We start from the raw sequence: 16,014 nt of genomic DNA, 5'->3' as shown, positions 1-16,014 counted from the left end.
AATCTACATCAGCCAGCAGCTATATCACCCTGCATCTCACATATGACAACCCATGATTGAAGCTGGAAGGTGTTAGGGGGCAAGTAGGGGGCACTCACCCTGCAGTCTGTGGGGGTCCTAATGCCCCAGTATAGTGATGAGGATAATATATGGTGGAGGGGAGTCCCTATTACCGGTAGAGCATTTTGAGTAGAGTGTCCAGAAAAGCGCTATGCTGTACAGTAAGTGTAAGGAATTTTAATTATTATTATTAAAATGTAACAGCCAACATGTCTTTTATTTCTACCTTTCAGTATGAGATTAGCCTCTACTTGCTCTAATACATAACTACTTTGTTTCCACTTTAGATGTATAGAATAGCTCAGATGTGTTAACTCAGTGAGTTAATCTAAATTTAAGTTAGTGAATTTGACCCAGACTTCACATATGTTGAAGCTGAACTATTTTAATAAGATGCACTTCCTCATAGAAAGAAATACCTGTTACATTTATTTTTTAATTGAATTGTTATTGAAATCTGAAGTTTATAACTTTGGCAGATTTTTAAAAACTGAAATACTGTAATGCTTTGGTTTTAGATCTGTTACTGTAAGTCTCAAAATTATTTTGCTCAAGAGATCAAATACCAAACTCCAGGTATATAATGGGTCAGTAATGAACTTTAAATTACATGGAGATTAAATTGACTAAAAGTAATGTTTTGCATTGAGAGCTTTAAGCTTTTTGAGAAGGTGACTCGGGAGCTAAGTAATGAAGGATTCAAGACACTGAATTGATTATTTTTCCTATCTCTGCACACACAAATATGAATCTTTTAAACTTATGATTGCCATTCTGTTTATTCTATAGCATTCAGACCGACATGTAAATTACAAACAAAAGCAACAAAAGTGGTAGCTGAACTAATAAGGGTTTTCTATAGCTGTCAATAAAGTTATTTTATTTTTTTTAATCTCCTTACATCTGCCACAGATATCTGCTTTTCAAGCTCTCCAAAGAAAAATGCTAGTCTCTTCCCTAAACAAGTCTTATGGTTTGCAACTCGCAATGGAAAACAGACTATGTTGTGAGCTGTTTTGAGCACCTTAGTATACTGTACATGTAGAAGTGGTAACTTCTGTGGTGAGGTCTATTTTCAACATCTACAAATCTACGCAAGGTTATACAATATCTGAAATAATTATGGAAAGAAGGGGAAGTTGAGAAATATGATGAAAATAGGTTTAAACATAATGTGTAATACATACAAATGCATAATTACAGTAAATATGCACAAACAAATTTATTAAAAGAATTAGTATAACATTATTGCATTTTGCTTTATACAAGCTTGACATCTTGCCTTCATGTTTTATGCAAATATCCTGAAACATTTAAAATTCAACCAATTTGCTTGGCTACGTTTTGTAAATTTCACACTGCCCCATATGGCCTTTGCTATTCATGTCAGTAATTTGAGAAGTCGCAGCATCTCTGTTAGTGTTCCATCAGGATACTTACAGGTATGTTCCAAATACAGTAGGTTTTCAACTTTTGACTATACTCTTGAGGTCATTATCATGTTGAAAGATGAATCCCTGCCCTATGAGATGCATTCCTGAGGTTATATCATTGTGAATAACAACGTTCTTATACCTATCTTACCAGTAGTCAGGATAACCTCAATATTTTTTACTATACAGTAAGTCCATAACACTCTTGTTTGAGATTTAGCCCCACAATTGTATTGATCTGCTGTTTTGCTTCTCTGTGGCTGTTGTCTCTACAACATTTGTGTGCTGATTGTTAAACTACTTTCCAGCTCACCATTTAAAAACAAATTACTAAGCACCCTGATATACTGTAACACTATTAAGTAACATTTCATTTTTACAAAAAAGATACAACTATATGTCCTGTAATTTGTATTGTAAACTTATATTTTTATTTCCAGTACTACATGTGTGTGAATGAGTTATTTACAGTAGATATGAATTGTTCATTTCTGTTCTCCAGACATTGCTGATTCAGTTGTCCTCAGGCTTCTTCTGTTTCTTTATGACACTTCCTTCAGGCACTTATGTCATGATAGACTGTCATTCATCACTAATGATAACCACAATGTATTTCATATAATGCCTAAAGGCAAATCATCTTGACTTGAAATTAGATCTAATTTGATCAAATAACTTTACGTAGGGGCTGGTCAGAACTTGTCAATGCACAAGTTAAATAAAATCAAGTCTTAAAGGAATGCATGTTAGATAAATTAAATTTGTTTTTTTATATTATTCTGTCATTTGCTAAAAAAAAATATCCTTAGCTGTAAAAAAAAATAGAGTGCCTGTAAAAGAGAAAGATCTATCCCATAGATTTCAAATATTGCAGCTTCTCTAATTTGAATACTGTAATTGATAACAACATTACAGAATAAATAATAATAATAGATGTTTAGATGTTTTTGTCACGAACAGTTCTTTCCGGGCCCTATGCGGATGACGCAGTCCGACGGAGTGGGGGAACACTGGGGAAACGTCATGCAGGAATACGGGGCAGAAGACAGGGGGGCGTGTCCATGCAGTGCTAGTGTCCGGGGGGAGTGAATCCAGGGCGAACAATCCAAGGGTAAATCCAGATGAGGAATCCAAGACGAGAGGTTTAGTCCAAGACCAGGGGATCCATCCGTAGTTAAAACCAGAACCGGGTCGGGACCGTCGGGACCGGCGGGACAGGGAATCAGGACCAGGAAACTAAAACCATAACGGAGCCAGACGCAGCAGGACCCCGGGCTCTCACGACACGGAAATCAATGAGAAGCCAGGAGTGAAGTCAGCGTCTGGCTTTTAAAGGGGAACGGGAATAGGGAACAGGTGCAGAGAATGGGAAGGAACGAGGAAGGGCTGGAGCTCCCTTAAGAGGAGGGGTTAGCGATCGTGACAGTTTTCTTACAAACATACAAGAAAAACATACAGTACAAGCAATTCTTGATTTTATCCGAAGAAATACTTATCTAATATTTGCAAAAATATTTATTTAATATCACTTATTTCCATCTTCAGTAACATAAAAAACCTTCAGGAGTAAAATATAGATTGCCCGAATTATAATACAGTATTAAGTCAAATGTAATATTATTGGTATTATACATGGAAATCAGGCATGGAGGTCTAAAGGAAGAAATGGTTATTATGTTTTAATATTTTCTTTCATAGATTGGGAAAAACCATCAATGGTAAAGACAGTTGAAAAAGACGTGATTGAATCTTTGCTCAGTTTGTCAGGCTACCTACTAGAGGGAATGCCTGTTTGGTTTAGTGTTCTCAAACAATCAAGATAGAATGAAGGAAACGGGTGAGAGAACCATATTGGGCAAGGGAAGTTATTTCACTTAACAATTAAGTGTTATGAAAGATTTCTAATAATCTTTGCATGCCTTGACAAGGCAGCTTGGTGCCTCTCTGTATAAGTGCACAACAATGTCCTAAAGAGGTTCCTCTGATAAGTAAAATTGGAAAACTGTATCTCAAATAAAGATCAACAGTGTATCAAAGCTCAACAGCTCATCAAGTCTGTTTTCTTCAGAAAACCACAGGCTCAAGGTAACTGTTCATCTCTGAAAGGAACATCCACCAATGAGTTACCAGCAATAAAACAGTACTTGATAGCATTCTGACCAATCACCAACTTGTGATGTCAGACATGTACCTTAAAAGCAAGAACCTAGCTCGTTTCCATTGGTTAACTCACTAGCTCCTCATCTCTCCAACTTAACTGGCAATCTGACTTTTGCAATCATGTGACTGCAAGCAGTCCAACTAAGGACATAAAAGTTTCTCCAAAATACCAGATGGAAAGAGGGAGTCGGTAAAGTACAGAATTTTTTTCTGAAAAAAAGAAGAAATCTTGGTTCACGAACCCACTGTTATTTTTGCCTGATCAACAAAACTAAACAGGTGGACTTTTTGTGTAAACATCCTGAATATCCAGATACTGTATATTCAAGACCAAGCTATAGCCAGAATGAGCTAAGTTTTTCCCATGTGTCTAACTTACAGCTAGACCCCAAGAAGACAAACTGTGCACAGACAGTCTTTAAAGACCTAAGTTCAGCAAGAAGCAGAGTTTGTTGAGTAAGGCAAAGCTCTCTCTCTCTCTTCTGTCAGCATTGGTACGGTACCTTCCCAGCACAAAGCATCTGCAAGTTGGACCATGGACCAATCCACCCAAAGTAGTCAAGTACTCTGGTAATTTATGGTCAAAAGTTCTGAAATTTTACAGTAAATTAAAACACCACATCACCTACAGTATTCACAGAAATAGATTTTAAATCTGTTGTTTCCATAACTATGTTTATGAAATTCCCTGTGAAAGGAAAGGTCTGAGAGTATAGTAACAACAAGATTAGGATTAGAGGAGTTATATATGCAGTACATACTGTATACAGTATATAGTATAATATTAGTGGAGGTCACAATAATATCATTCCTAAAGGATTTTGTCTGAAATTTAACACCTTTTCCATTGACTTGGACACCATCCAGAGTAACATTCAGAGACTTCTTCAACGTTTTTCAAGGAAACTTTCTACCATTTTCTCCCTCAAACAACAGATTAGCTTCTTTGATGTTGTTGTCAGAAAGAATAAATAAATTTAATGGCTAACAGCTCCACATCATCTTCCCTTCATAACTAACTCATCAAATTCCTGAACTCCAAACTTTACCAGTTGCTCACTGCAGAGAAGGATAAAAAACTCAATCATCTTTTACAGAAAAAAACATCAACACCCCCACTACCTCTAATCTTGTTGTTACTATACCCTAAGACCTTTCTCTTTCACAGGATGAGCAATCCTTTCTCAGCAAAGGCCTCAGTTTTGTACCAGTCCCCAGGATGCTGGACATCCCTCAAACACAACTGCTCAACCTTAACCATTTTTACCCAAGGATATGGCTCAGAGCACATTTTGCTGATGGCTCCTCTTCACCAGCAGCTGTAAACAACCCGGTTATCGATCCCATTAATGATATCAATCCTAAGCAGAGCTGTTGACTGGCTGTTTTCCATCAGTAGATTACTTTATTAATCAATACAACAATCAAGCTCCGAAGACCCTTTCCACACCCAGGAAACACAGGTCTAACCTCACCCAAGAAGAAATTAAGTCACTCCAACTCTCCGCAATAGAGATGATACTGTCATCAAACCAGACGACAAAGGCAGCGCTGTTGTGGTGTGGAAAAAATGTCATGGTGTGGCTTGGTGTATATCAATGAAGCCTCCAGACTGCTAACCAAAACTTCTGCCTCCTATCCTCTCCCACAGGATTGTACCACTAACTACCAAAAGGAAGTGGTATCCACACTCACTCTTCTGATCAGCAACAAGAAACCCCCCCAGGAGGCAAACCGTCTCATTGTTGAACATCCTCAGGCATCCAAACCCAACACCCCTAGACCCTTCATCATATCAGCATGTAACTGTCCCACAACTCACATCTCAGCCTTCCTAGACAGCTTTACGAGACCACTAGTTGAAGGGGTTCCTTCACATATCAAGGACACCAACCATAATTTCCAATGTTTTAATGATTTCCAGTTTTAGGGCCCAGAATTGTAACTATGCACATCACATCCTTACACACCATCATTACCCACAATATTTGTCTTACAGCCCTCAAGCACATGCTGGACAAATGCATAGTTCTTGATCCACCTCCCACACTCTTGTATGTCTTGTAGAATTGGTTCTCACACAAGATGCGTTTCTTTCTCAACAGGTTAGTAGAGTGCCTACCAGGATAAAACCCAGCTTTGCTAATTTTTTGTCGGCTGGTCAGAAGAATGTTTCTTCGCTCCCTACACTGGTTTTGTCCCTGACCTCTATAGGTCGATACATTGATGACTGCGTCAGTGCCGCCACAGGCTCTAATGACCAGCTAGAGCATTTCCTGCATCACTTCACCAACTTCCACCCTTCCCTCAAGTATGCAGTTAACATATTTTCCACTACTCTTCCATTTCTGGACATAAACCTATCAATTAACCATCAATGACTCTCTACTTCTGTCTATTACAAACCCACAGATTCACACAGCTATCTCTTGTACAGCTCATTTCACCACACACATAATAAAAATTCTCCCCCTTTTTCACAGTTCCTCAGGCTCTTACGAATTTGCAGTGATGATGTTGGACTTCCAAAACCAAGCCCCCAAATACAATGCATTCTGTTTTCATTAACAAAGAAAACCCAACCCATGTTATTGACAGGGTCCTTTCCTGAGCCAAAAATATTACTCCATAGCCCTTGGATTATCAACTCAATTAGGAACTCCCAGCCTCACAACTGCATTCCATTGGTGCTACCCTAATACCCTATGCCCTTTCTATCCCCAGGACCATTAATAGGTTCCCCATCTTACAGGATGATTCCTCCACTGGTATCCCTTTTTTCTGACTGCCCCATCATCTCATATTGCCGATCACCTACTCTGCGCAACCTTCTTGTTCACAACTCCCTTGACTGCCCGCAGCAATCATCCACACTAGGCACTTTCTCCTGCAACAGAACTTGGTACATCACCTATAATTATATATCCAATGCCATACATAAGGCCCCTCTGGACAATTCTGGATCATTCAGATGATATCTTGTACCTCCAGCAACCTTATTTCCTGCATGTCTTGCAGAAAATATTTAGCTCTCTACAGTACATTGGTGAAAGAGGAAGGAAACTGGGAGACTGTTTGGAACTCCTATTGCAGGAAGACATCTGAAACCAAAATGATCTTGGAACAGTATCACACCTTCCCCCTTCTCTCAACAACAGATTGATTTCCTTCTAATCCTCTCAATCTCTCTCTCTAATCCTTTTTGCAGGTTTTGAGTTCACGCCTCTCTTCACCTCTCTCAACTTCATACCACCTGAGTGCCCAATCTGCCTCCCCCCTGCTCCCGCCTCCTTTCCACTCCTGTGTCTCATCAGCTGTCGATTTTCCTCTCTTTCTCACACCTGAAAAGGGCTCCACAGCCAGAACATTGTGTTTCTTCTCTTTTCAGCATGGAATAAACCTTTACTTGTTCCTTTGCAACCTACATATGCTGTCGCAGCTGCCTACTTGAACTTCGTTATACGAGATAAGTCATCATGGACTTAATAAAAGTAAGTCTTGCTTAACCAATTGTTTAGAGTTCTTAAGCAAGAGCAATAATGGAAATGGAGCACATGATATACTGTAGTATATTTATAGTATATAGTACTTATTGGATAGAAAACTGATTAAGAGATGAATGTTCTTACTGGGATGGAATAAATAGCAGAGTATTGCTGGGATCTGTATAAGGATCACTGCTCTTTGTAATTTCTATTGATGATCTAGATTCTTGCATAGATACTGTACAGTATGGTTTTGTGTGCGGTGTGGTGGCTCTGTGGCTAAGGATCTGCGCTTGTGTCTGCAATGTTGTCGGTTTGTGCCCTAAACTCTAACAGCTCCAGGGGTACCATATAAATGACTGACCCTGAACTCTGAGCCCAAGCTTCTCTCCCTGTCTGTGTGTTGCATAGAGAGCAAGTTGGGGTGCGAAAAGACAAATCCCTAATACAAGAAATTGTATATGGCCAATACAGTGATCTCTCTCTCCTTCTCTTTAGCAAAAACACTAGAATCTACAAAGGAAGTTCTAAAGATTTAGATGGTACTCATAACTGGGCAAAGACCTGGCAAATGACATTTTATGTACTGTATAAAAGAACAGTGTGTTACATGCTGATAACAAAACAAACCATACTGTAAGTATGAAATCTGAAGCACTGAGGTTGAACAATCTATCAAAAATAATTGATGTGTACAGTATGTAAAGACATTTTCATTTTTTAAACCAGAGGGAATAAACCTCAGCACACCATGCCTTTCAGCTTTGAAATAATTTAAATACTGAATTGATCCTTAATTGCTAATTAATCCAGGTGCTTTGGATCACTTTGATAATTAAGGATTAGCTAGAGCAAACACTTGCGATGGAATGGCATCTGTGTCAAAGTTGACAACCCCTGTTCTAGACAATATGGGGAGGCAATAAAATGCAATTTTACTATTTCATCAAAATAACATAATTTAAATTAAGAGATGCTATGTTAAAATTATACAATATAATTGTACAATGCACAGACCTCATTAAGAATGTATAAAATTATCGTTGTATGTTATAATAATATTTGTACTCTGGAAATATTTCAGATAACAGAAATCAGATACATTCTTGGAATCAAAGGATTATCCTACTCTGGCATACTGAAAGAACAAAATCGTTTTAGTTTCAAAAAGAAAACTACAGTACAAGGAGAACTGATTTAAGTATTTAAAAGGCACTGACAAAGTCAATTCTATGGACCTTTTCAGAATCAATACAGAAACGTGCACCAGAGTGCAAAAACAGACCAGAGTACACAAGTTGTTTAAAACTGAGAAAAGGAATGACCCAGTCATGTGGCTGCAATTGATACCATCACTTTTTTTCAAGAAATGACTGAGATCCTCAGACCTGATCTCATTCGCACATTTTATTCTTATTTACTGTGGCTGGTACATACTGTATACAAGAAATCAACAATTTACAGTGAATAAGCTAACCAACCTTAAGCACCAAGTTTAAAACATTCGAAACTAAATCTAGTTTAGACAGGATGCACTTTTGTGCAGGATATTAGGAATCCATTTGTCATAAAGTGATCTCACTTACTACATTTTCAACACTGAAAGGATATTTTCAAAAAACATATAATCTTTGTTTCCCAATAAATGTAAAAGCTACTGAAAGCTTATTCCACACAAAATTATGTGAAATGATGCAGTCTTTATTTTCATTGTCTGCCTAAATCATTGCTGATAACTAAAGTTAGGTTAGTTATGAGAGGTTGTTTTTGTAATTAGCTAAGGATGGGTGAAGATTTTACTGAACAGAGTGCACGCCCACTCCTCTATCCATATTCAACAGCATAGCACCATTGAATTATTTCTCTTGATAACGTATTGTCATTCTGTTAAATAGTACAGGTTCACTGTGTGATCTTTTACCACATATTTTCTTTGAAGAACTGCTTCAGTCTGCTGTTTGCAGTTTCCTTACATTTCCATGGTATGGTATGCCATGGTAGCTACATTAACCAGCTTGTAGTACTGTCTTGTCTCCTGTACTTTCAGTATAGGTTCCAGGTTAGCACAACCCTTAAAATAATTATGTAGCTTTCTTATGATAAATGACTTAAGTTGTACACCATTTCTACTCCATGTAATGTAGTGGAAAAAAAGAAAACTTCTCCTCCACCAGCAGTTATTTTACTTGCCCACACAATGATATGGTAATTGTAAAACATGTCATTGTTTATTTAACAGCTCAGAGCTTTTTATATTGCATTTTTATACCACAAAATCAGGTTTGAACTATAAACAGCAAAAATAAATGAATTTGTTTTTAAATAAATTGTTCTATCCAGCTGGAACTATTCAAGAAGCATGATATGGTATTGTATGAAAGGATTAGAATCTGATTAACCTAATTTCACCGCTGGAACAACACATCTGGTTGATGTATGCTTAACAGAAACTGGGACTAGAAATGGGAATACATTAAAAACAAACCCAAGAGAAAAGATAAATGAATGATGGAGGCAGAGAAAAGGACAATGTGTTGTCCATAATTGTTTTTTTTTTGCAGTGGAATTTGGCATATCTACTGTAAGTATATCATTGTGTTCTGTTGTTCTCCTGCTGCACACTTTTTTTTTTCTTGTACATATAATCAAATATATTATGTTATCTGAAGGAAGAAGCAAAAAACATGCATATAGCCTTCCTACAAAGTCCACTGAGTCTAGGGCATCACTATATCATAGACAAAACAGTGTTTATTCTTCAGTGGACAGTTCAAGAAGATATTTGGCTTTCCAAGATTCATTTTAAGGGTGATGTTGTATGTCACTGGTCCCTTCATTGTCAGTGGCTTCTACAGTATATCGAAGGAAATGTTTTTTTGATATGCAATAGTGGTCGACTAAAACAAGTATTATATATTTATTGTATGGTTTATTTTTTTGTGTGCAAATTATTTACTTGTCATTAAATACATTTTGACTGGCAACAATACACCATTACAGTTCTGTATTTGTACTTAATATTATATACTGTAGTGCAGTACTGCATTAATTTTATTGTGAGGTTACTGCTCAAAAGCATTTTTCTAAAATCATGGAGCATTCTACAGTAGCCTGTTACTGCGGCTGTTGTCATTATTACAATTTGTATTGCTTTTGCGGTTATGAAATTTTCCATTTTATGAGTGTATGTCATTCCTTTGTATATGATGATCCCAGTAAAACACTTTGCATTCAAATGTGAGAAAGGGGAAGGAAAGAGTGGGAAGGAGGAGACAATAATTATAGCAGAAAGCATACAGCTGATACTGCGCAAATATAGTGACGGTCTGCAGTATTTCAGTGTTTGCATATGAGCTAACTGCTTCTGTTGTTTTATTAAATGAAGTTAATTCTTTCTACCAACATTCCCTAACTAGTGGCCTGTGGCACTATCAGGGAAGGAATTTGTTTCTAAATGCATTAATGATTAAAATGTTATCTTATTTCACAGTTCATGAAAAAAAATCCATCAAACAATGCCTTTTAGCAACTTAGTTTTAAGAGGAGAGCTTTTCATCTAGTGTAGTTGTTCTGCAGCAACATTCCTTAAGTAATCTCTTTCTAACTGCTTTATGCACTACAGGATCATGGGGGAGTTGGAGCCTATCCTGCCAAGCAATACATCATCACAGGATACACACAGACACACACACAAGGACCAATTTTCCCAAGAGCCAATTAACCTGCCAGTATGGACTGTGGGTGAAACATAGAACCCTAATGAACCATCACAAGCATGGAGAGAATATACAAACTACAAGCACCCCAGGTCCAAAATTGAAGCCAGGCCCCCAGCATTGTAAGCCAGCAATGCTAACCACTGTGCCACCATTACCATTCTGTTTCTATTCCAGTAGATGAAAAAATCAGTTGCTTTTTAACACCCAACACTGTCTTAGAGAGTTTTGGATGGTTCATAGATTAACAGGCAGCTTTATTACACAAAGCTAATCTTTCAATAAACTAGAACACAGAAAATCCTGACTTTAGCTGTAAACATTGCTCCTGGCTTGTGCAATTATGACCTGCCTTTGTCCTTAATAGCAAGTCAGCAGTAACACACTAAAGGTTAACAATGTATATACTATTTATTATAAGGCTAACAAAGAAATTCAAATACTAAATAAAGCTCATTTATATAAAATCTGATAGACAACAGACTAAAATTGTAGACTATATTAGAACCTGAGAAGACACAAAGCTTCTAAAGATAATTAAATTAAGATCCTGTAATCCTTAATTCTTAATTTAAATCCTATTTGCCTAGACTTTCATGCGACTTTCAGAGACTTTTCTCTTTTTCAATTATACTTAATCAACTGCTAATTGCATTTACACCCTTACAATAACCCAGGAAAAATGCCTGCAGGTGAGAGAGAGACTGGGATAAACAACTGTTTAATCATCACAGATATATAGATTAAATAACATTAATGATAATATCATTATAATGCTCCTTAAAATGTTTTTTAGATAGATCTGTAATAAACTGTTGTTGGCATCCTATTCCAAATATTGTAAGCCAAAATATCATATATATTTTATTTGTAAAAAAAGCTTTACAGTGCAGAGATACAGGATTATTCAAAGTGATTCTTATTCATGATTTTTAAGGCATGTTGAATCTGTGTGAATTGTGCTCCTCAACCTATCTTAGAGAGAGGAAATGAATAAGAGTGATTAAACTACTTAATGGAGTATCACCTACTCTGTGACAATGGGAGGGAATGTACTGTAGCTGGAACGTTCTATAATCTGCTTTGTTCTCAAAACATGGAAATTGAACAAAATCCCTGTTCATTTTAATGTCCCCTCACAGACATGTTAATTAGCTGTGTGAAAAACCCCAGTATTGTGTTATAAGTACATATGTGATTGGTTATGGGAAACACATTACCATAATTGAAAAAGGTGACAAGAATTTCATATTGACTTAAATTTCAACATGTAATTTTGGATATATTTGTTCTTGAGTATGATAAGAACACAGATATCCAATGTAATGCAATATTAAAAAGCATCTGCTCTCTCTGCTGGATAACATAATGGTTTTCAAATAAAAAAAATAGCATTTACAAGCTCAATTAATTTCTTCACACGCCCTCTGTATTTTTCTGCTTGGTTTGATAATTCTGTTAATCGTTTCAATGACCTGTAGTCCAGCAAAGCCATGGGGGAGATTTTATTTTTTTCCTTATTTGTTTAGAATGTCATTCTTGAAGCTCTTTTAAAGTGAAGGTTTCCACACAGGTTAAATAAGATTTAGTGCTAAACTTCAAAAGACTAAATATTTTCTTTGAAAAAAAGTTTGTTTTATTTTACTCAAGAGTGATTGCTAACATCTTTGCAAAGTATTGACCAATCATAAAAGAAAAAGTGTTCTATTAAATGATCACTAGCAGCAATTTTAAACCTTTCTGCACTCATAAGGCACAATTCTTAAGATGAGGTCAAATGTAGTGCTGAGGGTCGATGAACACATGGTATTACTTAAAGTAAGGCATGAGGATTTAGAAGCGCCACTGAAGCCTGAAGTGACTTGACAAAGGATGACAAGGGAACAATATCTGCAGTATGTTATAAAAAAAAAACAGCACAACCAAATAGAGAAAGTGACCCTTTAGCTCAAATGACCCATCCCACTAATTTGTATAATGTGAAGTGAAGAGTGTATGGGAGGATATGTGAAACAGCTAATAAAAAAATTCCCTCTTTAATGGGGTTAAAAAGGTGACCCTCATCCATCATATCTGAGACTGAGTCAAAGATGTAATAATTCAGCCTTTTATGTTTATAAGAAAATATTAGGTAATCCGAATGATTACTTCAAAAAACCAACAATCCTAGTGTCCTTGAGGCTTGAATAGTGATTTCCAAAGTAATTTCCTCTACAGTGTATGGATCTTAGTGTACAGTTAATACTAATGATTACAGCTCATGTGACAGAGACTAGAGGTTACTGTTCTTACCCGTATTGCATATCCCATATCACAGACTTACTTTCTTCAAGCCTTCCTTATGGTTTTCCACAGGACTGTGCTGAAATTCAGTATTCACTTGACTTTGTTGTATTTTTCGACTGACATCCATCCATCTGGTAACTAACCACTTTATCCAATACAGGGTCACAGGAGTGAAAGAGTCTATCCTGGAAAGCAACTGCAGGATACACCATAGAAGGGATACCAATTTACCTACCAGTATGTCTTTGGCCTATTGGAGGAAACGAGTGCCAACATATAAACTTCATGTAGACAGCATCTCAGGAATTAAATCCTGGGGCCCAGTGCAGCAAGGCAACAATGATAACCACTCATTGTGTTCAGTTCACAATGTGCCCAATTACTGTACTGTAGGTCCTTGCCTGCTTATCATCCCCTGGGCTCTTTTTATTGAAAGCAAATTCAATTCTTTTAAAATGTCTTGCAAACCAGGTGCAAGAGGTTCATCTTTATCCAGTTTCATGCAGACCTCTGAAATCCTGCCACACTAAATATCGATCATAATTAGTGAATCATAATAATAGTCAACAAAAGGATCTACGAGAGCTACTTTAGGACTTGTATGCACCACGGTTAAACTCATACTGTAACCGTTATGTATACTTATATTGTTATGTAGTTTTGACGTTAATGAAATTGCATTATTACATTTTTATAGATGAATACTGCGACATTACACAAATTTTTAATGAGTCAATTCCTTCACCACCTAATTGATCAACACCTGTAACTTGAAGATAAAGTTTGGCCTCAAATTAGGGTAACAGCTACTACAGTGCCTGTCCTCCAAGGTTGTAACTATGACTGTTCTCCAAGGTTGTATGAGGAACATAGAAATAATTATTTTATTCATCTTGCTAAAGAATTTAGAGAACAAGCGTTCTAATTCATTTATAAAGGCCATGGGTCTTTTAAGTTATCACTTTGTATACCCTTTTTTCCATAATGGGTGTTTTAAAAATAGTACATGGACATTAACTATATTATAAGTATATATATATGAAATATTTTAATTGACTGAAGCATACAGACATGATTAATTAATCTTTAATCAATTAAAAACAACCTATATATGTAAGAAATAGTAATTGATCTCATGATAAATGAGGACCTGACAGCACAGTTAGCAAAAGCACCTTAAGCTCTTTTTCACCAAGTGACCTACAGTATATGATATTGTACAGGATGATATCCAGATCATGAATATATTATGTTTCTCACTGATATGCGTTTGTTTTAAACCATGAATACTGTATACCCTGGGAAATACATGCAATAGCTATTAATTTTTAAAATACAATATTGAATTAAATCCTATAACCATTTCTAATGACGATTGAGTTAAACAGTGATGATAAAGTAACGTTTGATCATTTTAGAATCAGGAAAATGCCCATTTCAGTTTTTTTAATAAAAATTTAAAGAAGGTTTTAAAAAATACAAGGTAAAGAGAAGTCTTAAAGCCAGGCGCATAATGAGTGTTTCTGTAATCCACAGTGTCAATACTGTAAATGGGTTCCTTTGCAATGGTGTGTCAATTGCTTATTAATTGCAATGTTGTGTTAAGAGTGGCATATGCTTTGAAAATGCTCTCCAGGGAATCTTTCCATTTCCATAATCAAATGAAATCACAAATTTAGTATCTGGTCTTGTTGGTTTGGAAGAACAGCTATCCATGTATTATTTGTAATGACCACACACAGAATAAGATTTATGGAGTACATCAGCACCTTCAAAGTAAATTAAGATATAAGCAGGGATGGAGGCATGGTTGAATGTAGGTTCTGTCATTATTACTTCACATTCAGGAAACTGTAATAAAGGTCTGTTTTAATTCAGGGTGTCTAAGCTAAACCCTAGGTGAAATTAGAAAAAAAAACTCAATTACTTAGAGCGAAGATAACACTTTCAAATGTGGTATCCTCAGCTTAAGCTTTCAGTGATAGAGGATGGTGGAAGTAGGCTTGTCCACATTTGCAAAGTGTGCTAACATTATCGCATACCATAATGCCACTTGAATTGTGAACCCAGAGTCACTTTCTCTGTGAATTCAATTATACATGTACATTGCATTTAGATTGCCCTGTATTTATTATTTCAGAGAAAAGCCATCATCATAGCCATATCGTTTGTGAAATTAACTTAACTTCACTTGTTCTTGACTGACACTATTGTGTTGCTTTTATTTATTTTTTTCACCCACCACATTACTCTATAGCAAAGCATTTACACAATTTTTAAGTTACCCTATTTCAACACAGATAAATCCTTTTACAAATAAAATTAATTTTAATAGGGTCAAACCTCAACAGCACGGCAAGGTAAATTGTATCCTCTGTACATGATAAATAATGAATACATTACTTTTAAGGTCTTCTAATTTAGACTTTGCATCTCAGCTACAATACAAGTGCAACCAAAGCTACATATTCTTTTTAAAACATACTGTATGCTTTTAGGTCATGTTTTAATACCTACCATAATATGACAGTGTTTCAAGAATAATAAAGAACCCAATCATGTTACATACTGTAACACAACGGGGTTCAGGTGGGCGCCCTTGCCGCATTAGGTCGGCCCCGCACCGTCGGGGGCTTGAACCCGGGACTCCCACGTCACTCAACAGGGACCCAGCCCGGTGAGCTAAAGAGAGATCTCTCCTCTCAGGGAAGGGCGGTGACGTCACCTGCTCTGGTAACCGGCTCTTACACAGTACCTGGTGGCCATACAGTATGCGTTACAATACTGTAGGCTCATTTTTAGGCTCATTACAAATGGCTCATTAAGTTACATTTGCAAACAGATATAGTTCTTATCTTGGCAAACAATGGAATC

At 36.5% G+C, this 16,014-nt stretch overlaps 1 protein-coding gene across 2 annotated transcripts in view; it reads right to left on the bottom strand.

The window, feature by feature from the left end:
- tcerg1l (transcription elongation regulator 1 like) overlaps positions 1 to 16,014 on the bottom strand; it is a 93,663-nt gene that overhangs the window by 27,351 nt on the left and 50,298 nt on the right. The window lies entirely within an intron of this gene.

Source organism: Lepisosteus platostomus, chromosome 6 (assembly GCF_059453375.1).
Source record: "Lepisosteus platostomus isolate fLepPlt1 chromosome 6, fLepPlt1.hap1, whole genome shotgun sequence".
NCBI lineage: Eukaryota > Metazoa > Chordata > Actinopteri > Semionotiformes > Lepisosteidae > Lepisosteus > Lepisosteus platostomus.
This window is presented reverse-complemented; position numbering and strand designations above follow the sequence as displayed.